The following is a 21,977-nucleotide window of genomic DNA, read 5'->3' as shown; positions in this document are numbered from 1 at the left end:
AGCAGACAGTATTACACATGATAGGCTCAGATACAGGGCCATAGCAGACAGTATTATACATGATAGGCTCAGATACAGGGCCCTGCAGATAGTATTACACATGATAGGCTCAGATACAGGGCCCTAGCAGACAGTATTATACATGATAGGCTCAGATACAGGGCCCTAGCTGACAGTATTACACATGATAGGCTCAGATACAGGGCCCTAGCAGACAGTATTATACATGATAGGCTCAGACACAGGGCCCTAGCAGACAGTATTATACATGATAGGCTCAGATACAGGGCCCTGCAGATAGTATTACACATGATAGGCTCAGATACAGGGCCCTAGTAGACAGTATTATACATGATAGGCTCAGATACAGGGCCCTAGCAGACAGTATTATACATGATAGGCTCAGATACAGGGCCCTAGCAGACAGTATTATACATGATAGGCTCAGACACAGGGCCCTAGCAGACAGTATTATACATGATAGGCTCAGATACAGGGCGATAGCAGACAGTATTATACATGATAGGTCAGATACAGGGCCCTAGCAGACAGTATTATACATGATAGGCTCAGATACAGGGCCCTAGCAGACAGTATTATACATGATAGGCTCAGATACAGGGCCCTAGCAGACAGTATTATACATGGTAGGCTCAGATACAGGGCCCTAGCAGACAGTATTATACATGGTAGGCTCAGACACAGGGCCCTAGCAGACAGTATTATACATGATAGGCTCAGATACAGGGCCCTAGCAGACAGTATTATACATGATAGGCTCAGATACAGGGCCCTAGCAGACAGTATTTATATACTTACCCTCCTCGCTCCTGAGTCAAGTCCTTTTTAGCTCTGGGCTCAGTACCGGATCCTGGCACGGGTAAGAATCACAACATTGTGCGCAGCACACATAGCATCTTGATGCTGAAAGGCATCAGGACTTAGCGCTGCGCCTGGACACGACTCAGGAGCAAGGAGTTTAAGTATTCTGCTACTGTTACTTTAGTTTACTAGGCCCCGGTTAGTAAGGTAACTGTGTATATAACTGGTGAAGGGGGCCATAGCCCGGTTGTCTTTAGGGTTCGGTCGCAATTGCGATCACTGTGACCCCTATAGCTACACCACTGGTGGTAACATGTAGTCATGTAGTGGGGGTATTGTTTGTCCCTGTTAGAGTCAGTTCACACGTTGTGTAAATACTGCAAATTTTCCGCAACAGAATTTCTGTTTACAAACATCCAAACGTAGTGTCAAAATGATGGCGTCTGCGAGAAAATCTCGCAGCCGCGCATCATACACTGATGACACACGCAGCTGTTAAGTGCCTTTTGCGCACGCAAAACGCCGCATTTTTTGCGTGCGCAAAACGCACACACTCGTGTAAATCAGGCCTTATAAATAACCTAAAATTACGTCAGGAATGCAAATGCATGACATAAGGGGACCACAGTTATAGTGTAAAGTGCAAAGAGTATCAAAAAGAACGGATAAATGTGCAATGGTAACATCAAAATATAAACCTTAAACCTTAGTCTGATGGGTTTAGAAAAAAGATTAGCCATACAAAAATGCCAAGGGAAGGGGAAGGATAGAGTGCTGTCTGGTAAGGAAAGGCGCTACAATGGTACTGGTGCCGTGCATCCAAGCAACAAGCAAGGGGGACTTATAGGACTCTAGTTACACCACTGGATGGGGAATTATGAAGCTTTATTTCATACTAAAATGTGCTTTAAACCAGAAGCGTTTCTAGAGGGGACAGGCAGGTCATGTGCCCCGGGCGCAACATCGAGGACGGAAGGTAAGGGGGGCACCGACGCTCTGATGCCAGGTGCTCCTCCAGGAGAGGTATTCCCGGCCAGAGGGTCGGCAACACTCTGGCTGGGGATTCCACTCCTAGAGGGAGCCCCAATGGCACTATATAAAGGGAAGGGTGTGTGTAGCACTATCTACAAGGGGGTGTCTGGCACCATCTACTGGGGGGGGGGGGTGTGGCAATATCTACATGGGGGCTGTGTGGCTCTATCTACAAGGGGGTGTGTGGCTTTATCTACAAGGGTGTGTGGCACTATCTACAGGGAGGTGTCTGGCACTATCTACTAGGGGGGAGTATGGCAGTATCAACAAGCGGGTATGTGTGGTGCATTCTATAAGGGGGGTGTTACACTATCTACTGGGGGTGAGTGTGGCAATATCTACAAGGAGGGGCTGTGTGGCACTATATACAAGAGGGCGGCTGTGTGGCAATATCTATAGGGGGCTATGTGGTACTATCTACAAGGAGACTGTGTGGCAGTATCTACAAGGGGTGTGTGGCACTTTCTACAGGGAGGGGCTGTGTGGCACTCTCTACAAGGGGGTATGTGTGGCACTATCTACAAAGAAAAGGCTGTTCATTATGTCACTATATAGTCTCCCTAGCCTCCGTTATAAAAATCTGTTTTAGTCGGGCACTGACCTCTTTAATTTATTTTCTTTTAATTTATTGTTATGTTAAGTACTTTATATAACTATTGTGCTTGTACAATGTACAAATAGTTTTATGCTAGAGTTACATTAAAAAAAAGTTAATTTTTTTACCTCATTGGTAGAGAAAGCAAATATGGTCAGGGGGAAGGAGATGTCAGGAAAGAGGTTGGGGGGGCACCAAACTGAATCTTTGCCCTGGGTGCAGGAGAACCTAGCTATGCCTCTGTTTTAAACTAACCTATTTATTATTTAGGATGAGTTCCAATGTTTATCTCATGCAAATAAGATCCTGATGTACAACATATAGTAAAAACTAGTGAATGATAAGAATACAGTAGATTATAAAATCTTTAGACCGTTATGTTAGAGATATTTTCATTCACTTGTCCTTGTTGGAATTTGTTTTCTTATCATTATCTTTAGTCGATGAAATTACAAAAGTTAAAAAAAAAGTGTGGATGGAGTACATTAAAGGTGTTTTCCCATGATAGACATGTATGACCTATCCATAGGATAGGTCATAAATCTCAGATAGATGCGGGTCCCACCTCTGGGACTCGCACCGATCTCTAGAACGGGGGCCCCCTAAGCCCCATTCTGCCACTGTGAATTCCGACCATGAAAAAGGTTACATGGTCAGGAGTTACGAAAACAGCGTACCTTGCTGAGCTACGCTGTTTTCGGAAGTCCCATAGAACTGAACGGTAGTTACGGAAACAGCTTAGCTCGCATGTTACGCTGCTTCCGTAATTGCCATTCACTACTATGGGATTTATGGAAACAGCGTAGCTCAGCAAGGTACGCTGTTTTCATAACTCCCGACCATATAACCAGGAAGTGGCCGGGAGGCAGCGAGAACAGACAAAATAGAACAGGGTTTAGGGGGCCCCGTTCTAGAGATAGCTGCTGGGACCCGCATCTATCTGACATTTATGACATATCCACAGGATCCTGTGGATACATCATAAATGCCTCTGATGGGAAAACCCTTTTAAGTTACAATGGTTGATAGATACTACAGAACACTATATTGCTGTATACCTCAAAGCTGATACATATAATTGAATAGGATTGAATATATTTTTGCTTACTGCCAATGACTGATGTTCTGTGATATGCATACATGGCATAGTCTGGTTTGTTTTTTTACTTTAAATTAATTGCATTACTTAGTTTGTTGATTAGTCAATTGTAATATCAAAATTCCCATCTACATCTTAATAAAAATCTTCACTTTTATTAATAAAACATGAGAGAAAGCTCCATGGATAAGTCCCATGTAAAGTCACTGGGTACTCTTATTATATGTAGTTTATGAGCAGTGTCAGCCGTGCAGCATACATTTGGGCATTACTGTTTTTTCATGACGTGACGAAACAATTTATCTAAAAATGTTTGTGTAATGGTCCTATTACACGGCCCAACGTGTAAACGAGTGCCGATCTACAAGACAGCTCGCTGATCAACGCTCATTTGCTCCATGGAGCCATAATTGGTTATGTATAGGGACGAGCGCTCCTTACTACGATCACTCGTCCCCACATATTTTTACTATACTGGGAGGTGTGCTGCCGATATGATTTATAATGCTGCATAAAAGAGCAGATCAGCCGATCAGCCGTTTTCTCATTCATCGGCTATTCGTTGCCATGATTATAAATGGCAATGATCGGCTACGAGTGTTCATTTGAACGCTCTTTTGCCCAATCATTGGCCCGTGTAATAGGGCCTTAAATCTAGCATGAAATTCCTACATAGAGCACTTTTAGTTGTAGCGGCATATACATTTCACGTTACTAAATGTAAGTGGCAGGCTGTTTCCATGAAGCATTTGTCTCCCCTGAATCTCACTATGGATGACAATATGATTACAGTTTATAATCCCTAGCATGGTGTAAAATCTCTCCATAGGCTGTAACACGATAGGGCTAGCAGTGACAGTAATGTAGTGCAGGGAATAATGCATAACACTCAAGGGCTCATATGTTAATCTTGTTATGACACACAAATGGAATGTATATGTTGTAAAATCTTGTCACTTTACGCCATACTTTACGTTCACAGAAATACTGACAGATCCAGTAGTTTAGTTGTGTTTTACAAGAGCAGTCTTATGATTAGTACTATTATTTACACCAAAAAATGATGCACACATACAAAAGACTAAGGCCCTGTACACATCTGTGTCGGAACCTCCGTTAGGAACTTCTGTCACAGATTCAGCTATTATGTCCACAAAATTTTGGAAGCCATGTTGACCCATTAAAGTCAACTAGTTCCGTCAGGAACCATTGGTTTCCGTCATGTAACGGATCCCGAGCTTCCAGTATATTCATTGTTCTGCTTCTATGACGGAGCAGAATAACGGAACCCGGTACGTTGGTTGTAACAGTTTTAATGAAACTACCTTATATATGTTCTTGCACAAAATGCAAATAATGTCCACTATTAAAAACAATGTCTATCCAAATACAGATGTGTCCTTCCTTACCTTTTCTCTTATGTCAACATATTCTAAGATGTGTGGTGTCAGGTGACCAGCTTTGGAAAAAAAAATATGATTTGGCGTTACTCACGAGATGTCTATTCTATGTGTCTATGTGTGCTCACCAAGTGGTTGTGATGTGGGTTGCAGCCTAGCAAGGGTTTTGCTAGCATGTCACGATATTGTATTGAATTGGATTCATGAGAAATTGGAGTCCAAAAACCAAATTCAAGGAAAGGTAGGGGTGGACATATCTATATAGTGGCTAGTAGTATAAGTATAATGAGTATCGTGAATACCTCTTCTAAATGTGTAACATATGTGCACACTACAAATTTCTGTGCCCCTTCATTATATCTCTTTTATTTGGGCTTTTAGCCAAGGAAAGTTAATACCAGCAGCATATTGTTTGTGCTGTTATGTGTTGAGTGTGTTATGTTAATTGTAAACTGGCAATGTGATTAGCATAGATCCAGCGTAGAAATGATTGTCTCAGCTTATTGTGGTCACTCTACTTATAAAATTTTATAAACATGTTTTTGTAAATGATTAAGTGGGCCTTTTAATATAAGGATTAATGCTTAATCTGCACTTGTGGTAAAAATTCAAATTATGATTGCGGTTAGTGGTTGCTGATAATGCCATCTGACGTCAAATACAGCATTTACTTTTGATGTGAATAGATATTTTTCACCTAAACTAAGAAAAATATGGACATTTTTACAATGTATTTTCATCTATTGCCCTGTTTATAAATTTCATTCATCTCCCAAACTATAACACTGTAATATGTAGAAAACTGATAGAACTGCCTGTATTGTCCAGATTGTTTTATAATTTTTCCATAACTATAAATCATGTATTGGAAGTGGCGCAGCATAAAAATGCACAGTAGTCCACAAAGTATAACTTTCCTTCTAAAAACGATTTTATTTTAATCATCTTCTAAAATGTCAATACTACTCACTCTTAGGCCTCATTCACACGGCTGTTTTATGGATCCATACAAGCTCCAGATTGAACAGTGGCGTAATACTGCACTCAGAGACAGAGCCAGCCAACACTGATGGCCTGGCACCACAAATCTTAACATTAATTGTATATTAGTTAGACATTGTATAGCACTGTTAATAGATTACATTATTTTGGTCACTGCATGTTGGTATAATTAGAGCACTGTATGGTGGTATTAACTTAAAGCGTACCTGTCATTTCAGGAGACTTTTCAGAATAAGCTGTCATATGTGTGTGTATGAGTACTAACACTATTTTTGACCATTATATGACTTGTATTTTTTGTGTTTTGCTTTTTTTTTAGCACTTTTCCCCACTGCAGTCTCTATCGCTAATTCTCTGTTTTCTCTGAGATAGTGGGTGGAGCCTAACTGCTATCATGTCTTCTATATGCTGCACACAAAGAGATGAGAACATCCTGCTCTCTTACCTCTATCTATCACACATATATAGAAGCAGCAACATGGAGGGCATCATACAGCAGTAATGAGAAGTGTAGCTATAAATCAAGCATTGGGGTAAGAACTCTTACTATGAGCAGCTGCAGCATCTGTGTGTATCTCTCTCATTATGCTCTCCTCCCCCCTCCATAGACTTCTATGGGCAGCTGTAACCGTATCCCAGAACTGTATTTATAGCTCATGCTGCCCTTGGCCCTGAGCCAAATTTCATCCTCATGAGTCAGTAGTGTGCCACGCGGTCAAGAACTGCACAGCAAAATCACATGTGGTTTTGCAGCCGTTTTCGCTCATACGGCTTGTACAGGTGAAACACATTAAAACCATGTGCTCACCTGTAAAAGCCGGCACTGCTAAAAATCGTACACCCTTAATGGCCTATTTACACTCACCAATTGACATCATGATTCGCTAATTTCTGAGCAAGCGCAATGATAATTATCCAGTGTCAATGAAGGAGAAGATGAGCAATAAAACTATTGTTTATCATTGTGTTCCCCAAGAGTAATGTGCTCTATTAGGAAATACAGGTCCTCTCTGATGTACCAGAATCTGGAATCTGTATACAAAGATTGACCCTAACCCTTAAATAATCATAAATATAGGGACTAAATAATACCACCATAAAGTTACTGAATATTGCCACAATACCGCCACTGGATAACACCACCGTACAGTGACTTAATAATACCACCATACTCTTACTTAATAGTACTACCATACCGTGATCTAAGGGGGTTATCCTCAGGATAGGCCATCAATATTAGATTAGTGGGGGTCTGACTCCCAGCACCTCAGCCGATCAGCTATTTTGAAGGAGCCACGGTGCTCAAGAAATTAAGAGGAAGCAGCGCATGCATGGGCGCCGCGGCCCCTTCAAAACAGCTGATCGGCGGAGGTATCGGGTGCCGGACCACACCGATCTGATATTGATTGCCTATCCTGAGGATAGGTCATCAATTTCTTATTACTGGAAAACTCTTTAATAATACCACCATACAGTTACTGAATAATACCATGACTGGATAACAGCGCCATACCGTGACTGCGTAACACCGCCATACAGTGACTGGATAACACCAACATACTGTTGCTAAATAAAAAACACTACATGAATACAAATATAACCACCATACTGAGACTGAATACAGTAATAGTAAAGTGGTCAGATACCACACAGCCGGTCTGCAGAATATTATGGCAGTGCGGACTGGATTAATTCGTAAAATAATCAGACACCATCAAAATAAGAATCAACAAGCCCAGTGACTCACAGTTGACACAGTCTCTGATTGTAGTCGTTCGCTTTCCAAGTCTTTTCAATCCAGCCCAGACCGCCATGCTGACTTCTTCTAGCTATAAATTGCTTCTGCACAGGCATCTATGCTTTCCCAGCACATCACAGTCAATATCGCGTTGTGGATTCCGCTGTGGATTGTGCTGAGGATTCACAGTGGATTTCATCCTATACATTGATGGGGTGAAATCCGAGGTGAAAATCCACTGCATTTTGCAATATAATGAGCATGCTGTGGACTTGAAAATCCGCAGCGTGCAAATTTTTCAGTGTGAAATGTTTCCACTACATGTGGATGGGGTTTTGAAAACACCATTTGCATGTATTGTACTATAATTTGCTGCAGATTTGTAGTGCAAAATCTGTACCACAAATCCGCAGCATGTCTGCAGTGTTTATACCATTCATCACTTTTAGGGGAATTATTAAACCTAGACCATACAGCACATGACCTGTCACTGCCAGGTCCCAGCACTGACATTATATAAAGAGCAGTCATATTGTAATGATGGGGGTAGGGAAAGGGACAAGTGAGCCCTAATCTACCCGCCACTCTGTCCCTGCCTACTTGCAACGACCCGCCCTAGGCGACGGGGTACAACTGGGCGGCGGTCCCTACGCTCAGTAAGTGCACGAGACAAACAGACAAGGGAACACAAAGCAAAGGAAAAGGGGCAGTTACCCACGGCAACACCGTGAGCAACAAGAGTGGTGAACGAGCCGAGTCAAACCAGGAGTGCACAAGGTACCAAACGCAGAGCAGGAGAGTAGTCAGTAAGCCAGGGTCAGTATGGAGCAGGATCAAATAATTAGAAGCTGTAGCTGGGCCAGGAAACCACACGAGAAGAATCACACGCAAAGGAGGAACAGGAAAGGCAGGTATAAATAGACAGAGGGCGGGAGCTAGCTCCGTCTGGCCAGGCTGCGATAGGTTCTCCCACTCCTAAGCCTGCCATCCTGAGTGGTGGAAGATGGAGTCAGTCTCAGAGACATAGACTCAGGTGCAGACTGATTACCTATGGGCGTATACACAGAAGTTGTGCCTGGCAGATCCTTTACAGTACCCCCCCTTTTATGAGGGGCCACCGGACCCTTTCTAAGTGGACCTGGTTTATTGGGGAAACGAAGGTGGAACTTCCTGACCAATACCCCAGCGTGAACATCCCGGGCGGGTACCCGAGTCCTCTCCTCAGGCCCGTATCCTCTCCAATGGACCAGGTACTGGAGGGAGCCTTGGACCATCTTGCTGTCCACAATCTTGGCCACCTCGAATTCCACCCCCTCAGGGGTAAGAACGGGAACAGGAGGTTTCCTCGAGGGAGCCAAGGACGGGGAGCAGCGTTTAAGGAGGGAGGCATGAAACACGTCGTGTATTCGAAAAGATGGGGGCAACTCCAGTCGGAAGGAGACAGGATTGAGGACTTCAATGACCTTATACGGCCCAATAAACCGGGGAGCAAACTTCTTGGACGAGACCTTAAGGCGCAAGTTCCTAGACGATAACCACACCAGATCCCCGACCATAAACAAGGGGTTAGCAGAACGTCTTCTATCAGCCTGAGTTTTTTGTACGCTCTGGGACGCCTCTAGGTTCTTCTGAACCTGGGCCCAGACTGTGCACAGTTCCCGATGAACGACCTCTACCTCGGGATTGTTGGAACTACCAGGTGAAACGGAGGAGAACCGTGGATTAAACCCAAAATTACAGAAAAAGGGGGAGACCCCTGACGAGTTACTGACCCGGTTATTAAGGGAAAATTTGGCGAGGGGAATGAATATTGTTCTAGAGATTGATTAGTCCTCTCAGTTTGGCCATTAGTTTCAGGATGGAAGGCAGAGGAGAAGGACAAATCAATCTCCAACTTTTTACAGAAGGCTCTCCAAAACAATGAAACAAATTGTACCCCTCTGTCCGAAACAATATTGACAGGGACCCCATGGAGACGCAGGATGTGTTTGACAAACAAGGTAGCTAACGTCTTGGAGTTGGGTAGCTTCTTGAGGGGCACAAAGTGGCACATCTTACTGAAGCGGTCTACTACCACCCACACCACCGACTTGCCTTGAGATGGAGGCAAATCGGTGATAAAATCCATGGAGATATGGGTCCAAGGTCTCTGGGGAATGGGCAAAGAACGTAGTAAGCCCGCTGGTCGGGACCTGGGAGTCTTGGACCTAGCACAAACCTCACAAGCGGCAACGTAGGCCTTAACGTCTTTAGGCAACCCAGGCCACCAATAGTTTCTGGCAATGAGGTGTTTGGTACCCAGGATGCCTGGATGACCAGATAGTGCGGAGTCATGATTTTCCCTAAGTACCCTTAGCCGGTATTGCAGGGGAACAAACAGCTTGTCCTCAGGAAGGTTCCCGGGAGCTGAACCTTGATCAGCCGCAATTTCAGAGACTAAATCAGAATCAATAGAAGAAATGATTATACAAGGAGGCAAAATACAAGCAGTATCTTCCTCCGAAGGAGGACTGGCCATGAACCTACGCGACAGTGCATCGGCCTTAATATTTTTAGACCCAGCCCTATAGGTAACCAAAAAGTTGAATCTGGTAAAAAATAGCGCCCATCGAGCTTGTCTCGGGTTTAGCCTCCGGGCAGATTCTAGGAAAACCAGATTCTTGTGGTCGGTAAGGACCGTTACCTGGTGCCTAGCCCCCTCCAGGAAGTGGCGCCACTCTTCAAATGCCCATTTAATGGCTAAGAGTTCACGGTTGCCAATATCATAGTTACTCTCAGTGGGCGAAAACTTCCTGGAGAAGTAGGCACAGGGACGGAGATGGGTGAGGGACCTGGTACCCTGGGACAAGACAGCCCCCACTCCCACCTCGGATGCGTCAACTTCCACGATAAATGGCTCCATTTGGTTGGGCTGAACCAGCACCGGGGCCGAGATAAAGCACTTCTTAAGGACCTCAAAAGCCTGGACAGCCTCAGGAGGCCAGTGGAGGAGATCAGCACCTTTGCGAGTGAGGTCCGTAAGAGGCTTAGCGATGACCGAAAAGTTAGCAATAAATCTCCTGTAATAATTAGCGAACCCCAAAAAACACTGTAACGCCTTCAGGGAGGCAGGTTGGACCCATTCCGCCACAGCCTGGACCTTGGCGGGGTCCATGCGGAATTCATGAGGAGTGAGGATTTGACCCAAAAATGGTATCTCCTGTACCCCAAACACACATTTTTCGGTTTTCGCAAACAGTTTGTTTTCCCGAAGGACCTGGAGCACCTTCCTGACATGCTCAATGTGGGAGGACCAGTCCTTGGAAAACACCAGTATGTCATCAAGGTACACTACAAGAAATACCCCCAGGTAATCTCTCAAAATCTCATTTATGAAATTCTGGAAGACCGCAGGAGCATTACACAACCCAAAGGGCATGACGAGGTATTCGAAATGAACTTCGGGCGTGTTAAACGCAGTCTTCCACTCATCCCCCTCTTTGATGCGGATAAGGTTATACGCCCCCCGTAGATTAAACTTAGAGAACCATTGGGCCCCCTGAACCTGATTAAAGAGATCAGGAATCAAAGGAAGGGGATACTGGTTCCTTAAAGTGACCTTATTCAAGTTACGGTAGTCAATGCATGGCCTAAGACCACCATCCTTCTTCCCTACGAAGAAGAAGCCAGCACCTACCGGAGAAGTAGAGGGGCGAATGTAACCCTTGGCCAGGCATTCCTGGATATACTCTCTCATGGCTTCACGTTCGGGACAAGAAAGATTAAATATCCTACCCTTAGGAAGCTTAGCTCCTGGTACCAATTCGATAGCGCAATCATATTCTCTATGAGGAGGTAACACTTCGGAGGCCTCCTTAGAGAAAACATCAGCGAAGTCCTGAACAAACTCAGGTAGCGTGTTCACCTCCTCAGGGGGAGAAATAGAATTAACAGAAAAACATGACTTCAAGCATTCATTACCCCATTTGGTAAGCTCCCCAGTATTCCAGTCAAACGTGGGATTATGCAACTGCAACCAGGGAAGGCCTAAAACCAAATCGGACGATAATCCCTGCATCAACAGTACGGAGCACTGCTCCAAATGCATGGAGCCAACAAGGAGTTCGAAAACAGGGGTATGCTGTGTAAAATAACCATTAGCAAGAGGAGTGGAGTCGATACCCACTACCGGGACAGGTTTAGGCAAATCAATCAAAGGCATAGCTAGAGACATAGCAAATTCCACAGACATGATATTAGCAGAAGACCCTGAATCCACGAAGGCACTGCCGGTAGCAGACCTACCACCAAAAGAGACCTGAAAGGGAAGCAAGATTTTTTTACGTTTCATATTTACGGGAAATACCTGTGCGCCCAAGTGACCTCCCCGATGATCACTTAGGCTCAGAAGTTTTCCGGCTGCTTATTCTTACACCTAGGACAGGTGTTCACTTGATGCTTGTCATCCCCACAATAGAAGCAGAGACCATTCTTCCTGCGGAACTCTCTACGTTGTCGGGGGGACACGGAGGCCCCGAGTTGCATAGGTACCTCCGAGTCTTCCGTGGAAGAGCGAAGCAACGGGACCTCGGGAGGCATCATGGGGGAGTCAGAGGGGAAAACAGAAAAACATTCAAGCTGTCGTTCCCTGAGACGTCGGTCAAGTCGTACCGCTAAAGCCATAACCTGGTCTAGGGAGTCAGAAGAGGGATAGCTAACTAGCAGGTCTTTCAGGGCGTTCGACAGACCCAACCTAAACTGGCACCTTAAGGCAGGGTCATTCCACCGAGAAGCTACGCACCACTTCCTAAAGTCAGAACAATACTCCTCAACAGGTCTCTTACCCTGACGTAAGGTCACCAGCTGACTCTCGGCAAAGGCAGTGCTGTCAGTCTCGTCATAAATGAGTCAGAGAGCAGAAAAGAAACGATCAACGGAGGAAAGTTCAGGGGCGTCAGGAGCCAAGGAGAAGGCCCACTCTTGGGGCCCTTCCTGGAGCCGGGACATAATTATACCCACCCGCTGGCTCTCAGAACCTGAGGAATGAGGCTTTAAGCGAAAGTAGAGCCTACAACTCTCCCGAAAGGAGAGAAAAGTCCTCCGGTCCCCTGAGAACCGGTCAGGCAACTTAAGGTGGGGTTCAAGAGGTGAGGTGAGGGGCACTACCATGGTAGCGTCAGGCTGGTTGACCCTCTGAGCCAGGGCCTGGACCTGTAGGGAGAGACCCTGCATTTGCTGAGCCAGGGTCTCAAGGGGGTCCATAGTAGTGTCAGGGAGCAGGGTAGACTAGGTATATGGGCTTGTGATTATGTAATGATGGGGGTAGGGAAACGGACAAGTGAGCCCTAATCTACCCGCCACTCTGTCCCTGCCTACTTGCAACGACCCGCCCTAGGCGACGGGGTACAACTGGGCGGCGGTCCCTACGCTTAGTAAGTGCACGAGACCAACAGACAAGGGAACACAAAGCAAAGGGAAAGGGGCAGTTACCCACGGCAACACCGTGAGCAACAAGAGTGGTGAACGAGCCGAGTCAAACCAGGAGTGCACGAGGTACCAAACGCAGAGCAGGAGAGTAGTCAGTAAGCCAGGGTCAGTATGGAGCAGGATCAAATAATTAGAAGCTGTAGCTGGGCCAGGAAACCACACGAGAAGAATCACAAGCAAAGGAGGAACAGGAAAGGCAGGTATAAATAGACAGAGGGCGGGAGCTAGCTCCGTCTGGCCAGGCTGCGATAGGTTCTCCCACTCCTAAGCCTGCCATCCTGAGTGGTGGAAGATGGAGTCAGTCTCAGAGACATAGACTCAGGTGCAGACTGATTACCTATGGGCGTATACACAGAAGTTGTGCCTGGCAGATCCTTTACACATATAAGGCTGTGTTCTCAAATCCCAGTGAATTTGCATTTTTTGCTGCATCTTCGAAATATTGCAACTATTAAAAAATCGTGGCAGAAATCGCAAATTCGCAGAGTCTTGTGAACACAGCCTAAAGCAAGAATCTGACACATCATTGATAATCGATGAAGAGGAATGAGCATGAGCCATATAGAGTTACACTGGACTATATACACTGTGTCATGCCCATGGCCGCGGGCTGTCAGGCTCACTCACCTCCTGACGGCCGCAGCCATGGATCTGCGAGTGCTAGCCTCAGCCTCCTCCCCAGGAGAAGCCAGTGCTCACTTCCGCTTACCTCGGCCGGGTCCCGTAGAGTGCGCGCGCACGGTCGTGCCCGCTCTTAAAGGGCCAGCGCACGCACCTGAGTTTAAGTCAAAATTAGCCCATGAGCACCCTGGACTATAAGAGGGGCCCAGCCCCTTCCTGCCTTGCCTGTGTGTTGTTGTCCTACCTTAAGTTTGTCTAAGCAAATGGTCTCCTAGTGTTTTCCAGTTCCCAGTGTTTCCAGTTCCTTCTGCCTGTAACCTGCAATCCCGTGCTATCCTGGTCAAGTGCCATGCTGAGCTGAAGTCGTGTTGTGCCGAGTACCACGCCTGTCCTTATACTCTATGCCTGGCGCCTGCCTGCTGCCTGCCTGCTGCTTAGTCCCTGCCGAGCCTGTCTTGCTACTATCTGAGCTTCCACAGGTACACTATACGAACTATAGACTGTGACCTGTGTCCTGTTGGCCAGCTGCCATACCGTCAAGGCGGTACGGCCCAGTGGGTCCACGTACCCAATGTGACACACTGCAGCTCTAACTTACTGCCCCAAAGACAGTTCTCAAGGTTTCTTTTTACCTTGATCCACTGTTATCCTGGGTGGATTGTGCCAGTGCATTGCAGCGAGTTACAAGGATTCAGCGACCCATGTCCTCCGCTTCCCCCCTGTACTGTTCTTCAAAATTTGTGTAAGTACTAACTATACTTACATATTAAAGCTCTAATCTTTCTCTAGAGGACAGGTTCAGAGCAGGGAGGGTGAGGCATCCCTTCGTTAATCCCCAGTGGCAGTGCGGCTGTGTGTCAGAGCAGGTTGTGCACTGATTAGTGGAGCTGCAGACAGAAGAAAATAATATGGCATTTTTACTACCTTTACCTGGTGCCCCCCCATACAAGGCGCCACCCTAGGCACTTCTCAGAGTGAGTGAACACTTAGGATGGAGAGGGGGAGCCTGATAAGTGGAGAAAAGGGCATTTTTTGGTAATAAAATATATTAGAAAGTTTCTTACATTCGCTTACACTATTGATTTAATTGTACTCTGTATGATAGTAGATTATATGATAGTGGGGACTACTTTACCCACACAGTCCTCTGAATTCATACAGAGGCATATGTGCCATGCTTCATCTGATGCAATGCTTCTAGGGAAAAATACCTCCATAATTTGGAGCCCTACAGAGGCACCATGCAGTGGAATTCTATAAAGTTAACTGACTATAAAAGTGTGAATAAACAGATATCAGCTAACTATTTAGAAGACATTGTGCATGTGTGCAATGTCATCCAAAACTAGGATGGGTTGTCCTACTCGTTGGGCGGCATGGCCAATGAAGAATTTTTCCTGGCCTTCCCCCCATGTTCCAGAGATAGGGCCCACTCATGTGTTTGCTCCCTATGTGCTAATTTTCTGTAGTTAGCCAACAGGGTGTCAACTACCCTCAAACTGCCTCACACTGATTGGTCAGCATCAGAGGCAGGGAAGCTAACTCCACCCTGTTGGCTAACTTCAGAAAATTAGCGCATATAGGAGGAAAAAAAAAATCAGCGCTGGAATTAGGGAGGCAGCACTATTCAGGTCAGTTAACCAGTTCATCTTATATGACCTAGTGACAGGTCCTTTTTAAAGCTTTGACCATTACCAAAACCTGATAGAAAAAGTATTGCTGCTATTTCATTATCAAATAATTCTAGCAGTTGATTTCAATTGGCACATCATTCTCTGAGAGCAACAGTGAATGTGATATCCAGTACTTGGTGATAATTAAAATGCTCCCAACTTGAATGCTCGGCAGCCAGTACCTTTGCCTGAATGAAGGCAGTGACAGCCAGCCAGGATTGTGCTGCAGCTCTGCAGGGATTGCAGAAAGATCAGAGCGTTGATCAGGAACAGCTTACCATGTTTTCTGCTCTTCACTCCAGCTTCCTCCTCATACCGGTCTAAGGAACTATTTACCAGTCATGACTAGAGACCTGTTGGGAAATCATCTCAGGTAAATACTTAGTTTCATTCCATTAAGCTTTGAAATTGGCCTGTGTTTTGCAAGACCTATACAGGGCATTATGCCATATACAGATGGACTAGCTGATGGCATATCAAACTATTATAAAAACAAAAATTTGGACATGGTGCATGGAAAAGTTAACTTCTTTTTTGTATTATTTAGTTTACTGAAAAATTACACAATAGCAACATGTGCCATAATTGGAAATGTATCCGCTTTATGGTTAATCTATGACAGGCAGGCTGATTTTCTTTTCTTTCAGTAACGGTTAAAAATAACCAATGCTTCAGTGCTGTGCGTCATCGCTGTGTAGAATGAACGCCTGTCTATACACATTAGCAAGAAACTACCAATCAGCTTTGCACATTCTACGGCAATTCTTGCATTATTGTGCCCAAAATACACTTGACAAGGCTTTCAATGCTGACATCATACTAGTAGGTCATCACAATGTGGGGCTGTACACCATGTCGGAACTATATGGGATATAGAATAGAACTCTTTAGCAAGGAGAAAATCTGTTCTTACTCCCACTCTATATAGTTGATTTGTACCATAGGAAACTAGACAGGGACATATTATTACTCAAATGATTCATTGGGTTAAGCGCTATCTAGCTCTTTCGAGATAGACGGATTTGATTGTATACTTATCACAATTAAGAATAATTGCCTGTTAGTATTTGGATACAGACCATATGTAACCTGACCAAAACACCAGGCAGCGCTCAGATCATAATGTGAATGTGTGTTTACACTGAATACATTCGTAAAGGCTAACAATTTATTTTTGGGAGTTAAGTTTGGCGCTGGCCGAATAACAAAGAGGAGAAATCAGCTGAGCCTTGCTGGGCATAACAAAGACAAACATTTATTCTTCGGATTTGATCATAGGTTCCAAGTAGAAGAAAAGCTTAATCTGGAAATTGTATACATCACCCTAGGAGGTGAACAGCAACATGTTGATGTCTGAAATGTGTCTTTTCTTACTGTGAAAGGTAGAAGTTTGCCTGCATTGCAGTAGGCAGTCCGCTAATGCATGGAGCTATAGCTACTGACGGAGAGCTGCTCTGACTCTTTCAGCTGGGACATAAATGACGTGTCATGAATTAGCTTTGTAGTCCATTGTTCACATTTTAATGAATAATTCATTTTGGTTAATTAGTTTTAGTGTTAACTACAAATAGAATTCATCATGGACTCCTGGACTTAAGGGTATTAAGCATGTGTACTAAACACTTGGTAAGTAAACAGAATTTTGGAAATCGAGGATTATAAAGATACTCCCTGAATCAATCATTCATATTAATTCTGCAACAAGGGAAAATTCAAAAGGCTTCATGGCATAGTCTTCAGCTGCAAAGGCGATTTCTTTTTTGCTGGACTTGAGTTAGTCATGACTGATCATTATGCGATTGTTAGCCAATTGTTTCTTCTGTGTGTCTTAAAAGTTGGCAGAAGTTAATACTGTATGTTATAAAAAAAATTCCCCATTATAAAAGATAGGCAAAAAAGTCTCCAGATTTTACTACAGCTCCTGCTATACATACCAGTCTGAATCCGAAACAAACTGTTTACTTTGGTACTTGGTAGGTTAGGCCCTGTTCACATCACGTTTTTGATCCATTAGCCTGACGAAGGCCAAAGGAGTGTCCTGTCAGGTATATATCAGTGTATCTTTTTCTTTAGGTAAGGAACATATACTTTTCCCGAAACGCAGGCCAAGAATCGTGATGTGGATGGGGCCTTAAATGCAAATGATGACTTTACTGTAAATTCATGGCAAATTTGTTCCAGAAATGTGAAGAAATCCATGTGTTTGCTGCAGAAACAACCCCATTCAGATGAATAGAACAGAATTTCAGTCACAGAAATTTCTGCAACAAATCTGCAGAAATACTGCTGCGTAAAAACCGCACTATTTCTTGCATTTTTTACTGCAGAAAATGGTGCGGGTTTTGCGGCGATTTCTAAATGATGGGAGATGGTGATATCTCCTCTGAAAACGCAATTCAGTCCACATTCCGCAGCAGGAATTGACTGCTGTATGAAAAATACGCACAGCAGGTGAATTTGTGGTCGGAAATTTTACGCCGCGTGTGGATGAGATTTGTTAAATCTCACCCACTTCTGCTACCGTATTCTGCTCCGTATTTTCTGTCTGCAATTCCGGATGCAAAATACGAAGCAATTCTGTTACGTGTGGACGAGCCCTAAGAGTTTCAGTGGGGCAGTGCTATTTCCTCCTTAAAGAGGATCTGTCAGTTTTAAAAAAATATTCCAGACAAAACTGGTTAAATTAAATGGAGAGCAAGGTATAACTTGAAGCTCTTGGGCCCCTCAACTATCACGTGTCATTTATAGCACTGGTTTCCACATATGGGGCAAAGAAATTTTGGGAACCTGCAGGCTCCATGGCCCAGGTGCAACCAAAACCTCTGCACCTATATAGCTATGCCACTGCAAGGGGCTTCCTTCACCTAGTTGCCCCTAGTTCTTCCAGCAACAAGTCATGGGACTGAAAAGATTTAAAGTGTACCACCAACAAGATATAAGTTATTATATATACAGTTCATCTTTGAAAAAGTGTCGATTATGAAGGTTTTTCTAATATTTATTACTAATTGGAGCTCTATGCTAATTCGAAGAAATATGGTGGCTGCGCATGCATATTTATTGTAATAAGGAGAGACGATATAGAAGCTGCAAGATACACCTGCTGAATGAAGAACAAATCGGGCATGTTAAAATCCACCATATTAAACCTTGTTTCCCTCAACAGCAAACACCAGGAGACAGCCTCATACAAATTGGCTTGCCATCAGGTCCTGTTGATCATGCTACTGTCATGTTGATCTGCTAACAATTATTTAATGTGTATGCCCAGCTGAGTTAACCACACATTATATAATGTACGGGCCCTTTTACACCGGCCAATTTTGGCTATGAAAACGAGTGCCGATCAACGAGACCGCCCATTGATGGAAGCTTGTTTGCCCCTTTCACAAGTAGTTATGATCAGTAATGTATGGGGACGAGCCATCATGTGCAGCGATAATGTCGGCTGCACATCTTCCTGTTTACACAGGGAGATGGGCTGCTGACAATCATAATATTTATTGCTGCATAAACTATACGATCAGCCGATGAACAAGCGTTTGATCGGGAACGATCGTTCATATGAAAACTTGTTTGCCCTGATCATTGGCCCATGTAAAAGGGCATTAACACTGCTAGGGAGTAGTGGGCCCCGACCAAATTTCTTACTTTGGGGCTTCAACCAACCCTGATCCAGCCATGGCTCCTCTAAATACAGCACTTAGGGCAGACCTTAGGAATGAGTGTCATGCATCACATCCTTACGCAAAATATCTGGTAGCTTAGGTCTCTAACCAATAAAGTCACCCATTATACAGATAAACATGTAAATGTAATCTGAACTGAATGTATATTATTGACCAAGAACCATACAAAAAGGAAAGATGGCCTTACCCAGATGAGACATTATAATAAATATAATAAATATATAGAGGCTCTGTCACCAGATTATAAAATCCCTATCTCCTATTGAATGTGATCGGCGCTGCAATGTATAAAACAGCAAAGTTTTTTTTTGTTTTTTTTAAAACTATCATTTTTGCCCAAGTTATGAGCAATTTAAAATTTATACAAATGAGCTTTTCAATGGACAACTGGGCGTGTTTTCTCGTTTTACCAACTGGGCGTGTATTGTGTTTTTACCAACTGGGCGTTGTGAATAGAAGTGTATGACGCTGACAAATCAGTGTCATACACTTCTCATCGTTCCCACCCAGCTTCTTCCACTGCAGACACACAGCGTGACGTCACCCACAGGTCCTTCAACCCTGGCGTTGGATAGAGAAGATACATCGGCTCCAGGCATCCGAGAGGGTAATATTCTCGTCTCTAGGGAGTTTACTATGCTTACCTGCACACGGTGATGCTGCTGCAGATTCAACTGTACCCTCTCGGACGCCTGGAGCCGATGTGTCTTCTCTCGTCCGACGCCAAGGTTGAAGGACCTGTGGGTGACCTCATCGTTCCCACCCAGCTTCTTTCACTGCAGACACACAGCGTGACGTCACCCACAGGTCCTTCAACCTTGGCGTCGGACGAGAGAAGACACATCGGCTCCAGGCGTCCGAGAGGGTACAGTTGAATCTGCAGCAGCATCACCGTGTGCAGGTAAGCATAGTAAACTCCCTAGAGACGAACATATTACCCTCTCGGATGCCTGGAGCCAATGTATCTTCTCTGTCCAATGCCAAGGTTGAAGGACCTGTCGGTGACGTCACGCTGTGTGTCTGCAGTGAAAGAAGCTGGGTGGGAACGATGAGAAGTGTATGACGCTGATTTGTCCGCGTCATACACTTCTATTCACAACACCCAGTTGGTAAAACCAGTAAACACGCCCAGTTGGTAAAAACAAAATACACGCCCAGTTGGTAAAACGAGAAAACACGCCCAGTTGTCCATTGAAAAGCTGATTTGCATAAATCTAAAATTGCTCATAACTTGGGCAAAAATTATAGTTTTTTAAAAAAAAAACTTTGCTGTTATCTACATTGCAGCGCCGATCACATTCAATAGGAGATAGGGATTTTATAATCTGGTGACAGAGCCTCTTTAAGAGACCAGCACCATGATATCATACATAATAATCTATAAATGTACTATACAAACTAATGTAAAATATTATTTATAGTGTATGTATATCTCATATAATTGCATACAGTGCCAAACTATATAATTGTTGAGCCTGTTCTCTGTTCACACTGGGGTCATGGCTCCAATCTGGCAGAGAATAACATAGTTTGCTACACTAATCTAAATGTTAAATATAAAACTGGAAACCTAACAGATCCTATTATAAGTTCATGGGATCTTTTAGGGTCCGTTACTACACGGATCTATCATATCTGACAGGAATCAATTAAAGATGGATATCACGACGCCAGTGGAAACCATTAGCCTTGAACTTTCTGCACTATGGTCCAAGAGCTTCAAACTATCGTATTATCGGCAATCTAGAAAGCTATTACTACAAACTGCGGTGTAAAAATAGATGCACTACAAGATAGACTTTCGTCTTAAATAACATGATTTCTATAAAGTGATATGCTGTTGACAGTTTTAAATAAGCATTTATAGCACTGCGGCTCTATTCTGAAATATATAGTTGGCTCCATCAATCTAAAGCGTTACAAGCTAGGAGCGTCACAATGTCATCTATAGTATAAAGTTTTTAATGAGTAACTTAATAAAGTATTAATGTGTAAAGGCCTCCTGCTGCCCACTGCTGGCACAATTAGTCTGTGTGCCAGTAGCCATGTGAGAATCAGTAGGCAGCAGTAAAAACAAATACATGTAGTCGGCTATGAGAATCCATTCATTAATCATCTGTAATTGAGATAAATTCATAAATAAATTTTCAGAAAAGCAACAAAGGGTGCCACGGTAAGGAGGAAGATAAATGTCCACCAGGGCTTCCCCTTCTAAATGAAGAAATTAAAATTCAACATTATCATCTTCAAGGATTACTGTGCCCTGTGTTCAGGCTAAACCATATGTTGTATAGGTTATAGAGTCAGACTGGTCCACTAGAGTACCAGAGGATGCATTGGTGGGCCCAGGCTTTGACACAATATTGGGCCCTAAAGGTCCAGAAGAAGGCAACCTTATTTGAAGCTCATTTTGGAGCCAATAACTAGCCACTAGGGTATATTTCTTATAAGTCGCTTCACAAATACCTATTTGACCTGATTATATGTTCTGCATTTCACATGTTTTGTATTGATGGTGTAAAGGATCTGCCAGACACAGCTTCTGTGTCGACGCCCGTGGTTAATCAGTCTGCATCTGCTCCTAGGTCTGATAGAGTGACTCGATCTGCTACCACTCAGGCTGGTAGGCTCAGGAGTGGGAGAACCTATCACATCCTGGCCAGATGGTTCTAGCTCCCGCCCTCGGTCTATTTATACCTTCATTTCCTGCTTGTCTTTGCCTGTGATTCTTTCCTGTTTCCTGGCTCTGCTGCTCCTGCTATTATTATTGGCCTTGCTTCATTTTGACCCTGGCTTTACTGACTACGCTCCTGCTCTGCGTTTGGTACCTCGTACACTCC

The 21,977-nt window shown here is 44.1% G+C and overlaps 1 protein-coding gene across 4 annotated transcripts in view; it reads left to right on the top strand.

Moving 5' to 3' along the window:
• The window catches only part of PHACTR1 (phosphatase and actin regulator 1), a 376,244-nt gene that overhangs the window by 89,515 nt on the left and 264,752 nt on the right, over window positions 1-21,977 (top strand). The window contains exon 1 of one of the 4 annotated variants that reach the window (XM_075826628.1): window positions 15,750-15,821. The exons of the other annotated variants lie outside the window; for them this stretch is intronic. The gene's annotated coding sequence lies outside the window, so the exon portion shown is untranslated. Of the gene's footprint in view, window positions 1-15,749; window positions 15,822-21,977 lie in introns of those variants that run through there. 4 annotated transcript variants of the gene reach the window in all.

This window comes from Rhinoderma darwinii, chromosome 5, assembly GCF_050947455.1.
Source record: "Rhinoderma darwinii isolate aRhiDar2 chromosome 5, aRhiDar2.hap1, whole genome shotgun sequence".
NCBI classification, from domain to species: Eukaryota; Metazoa; Chordata; class Amphibia; order Anura; family Rhinodermatidae; genus Rhinoderma; species Rhinoderma darwinii.
This window is presented reverse-complemented; position numbering and strand designations above follow the sequence as displayed.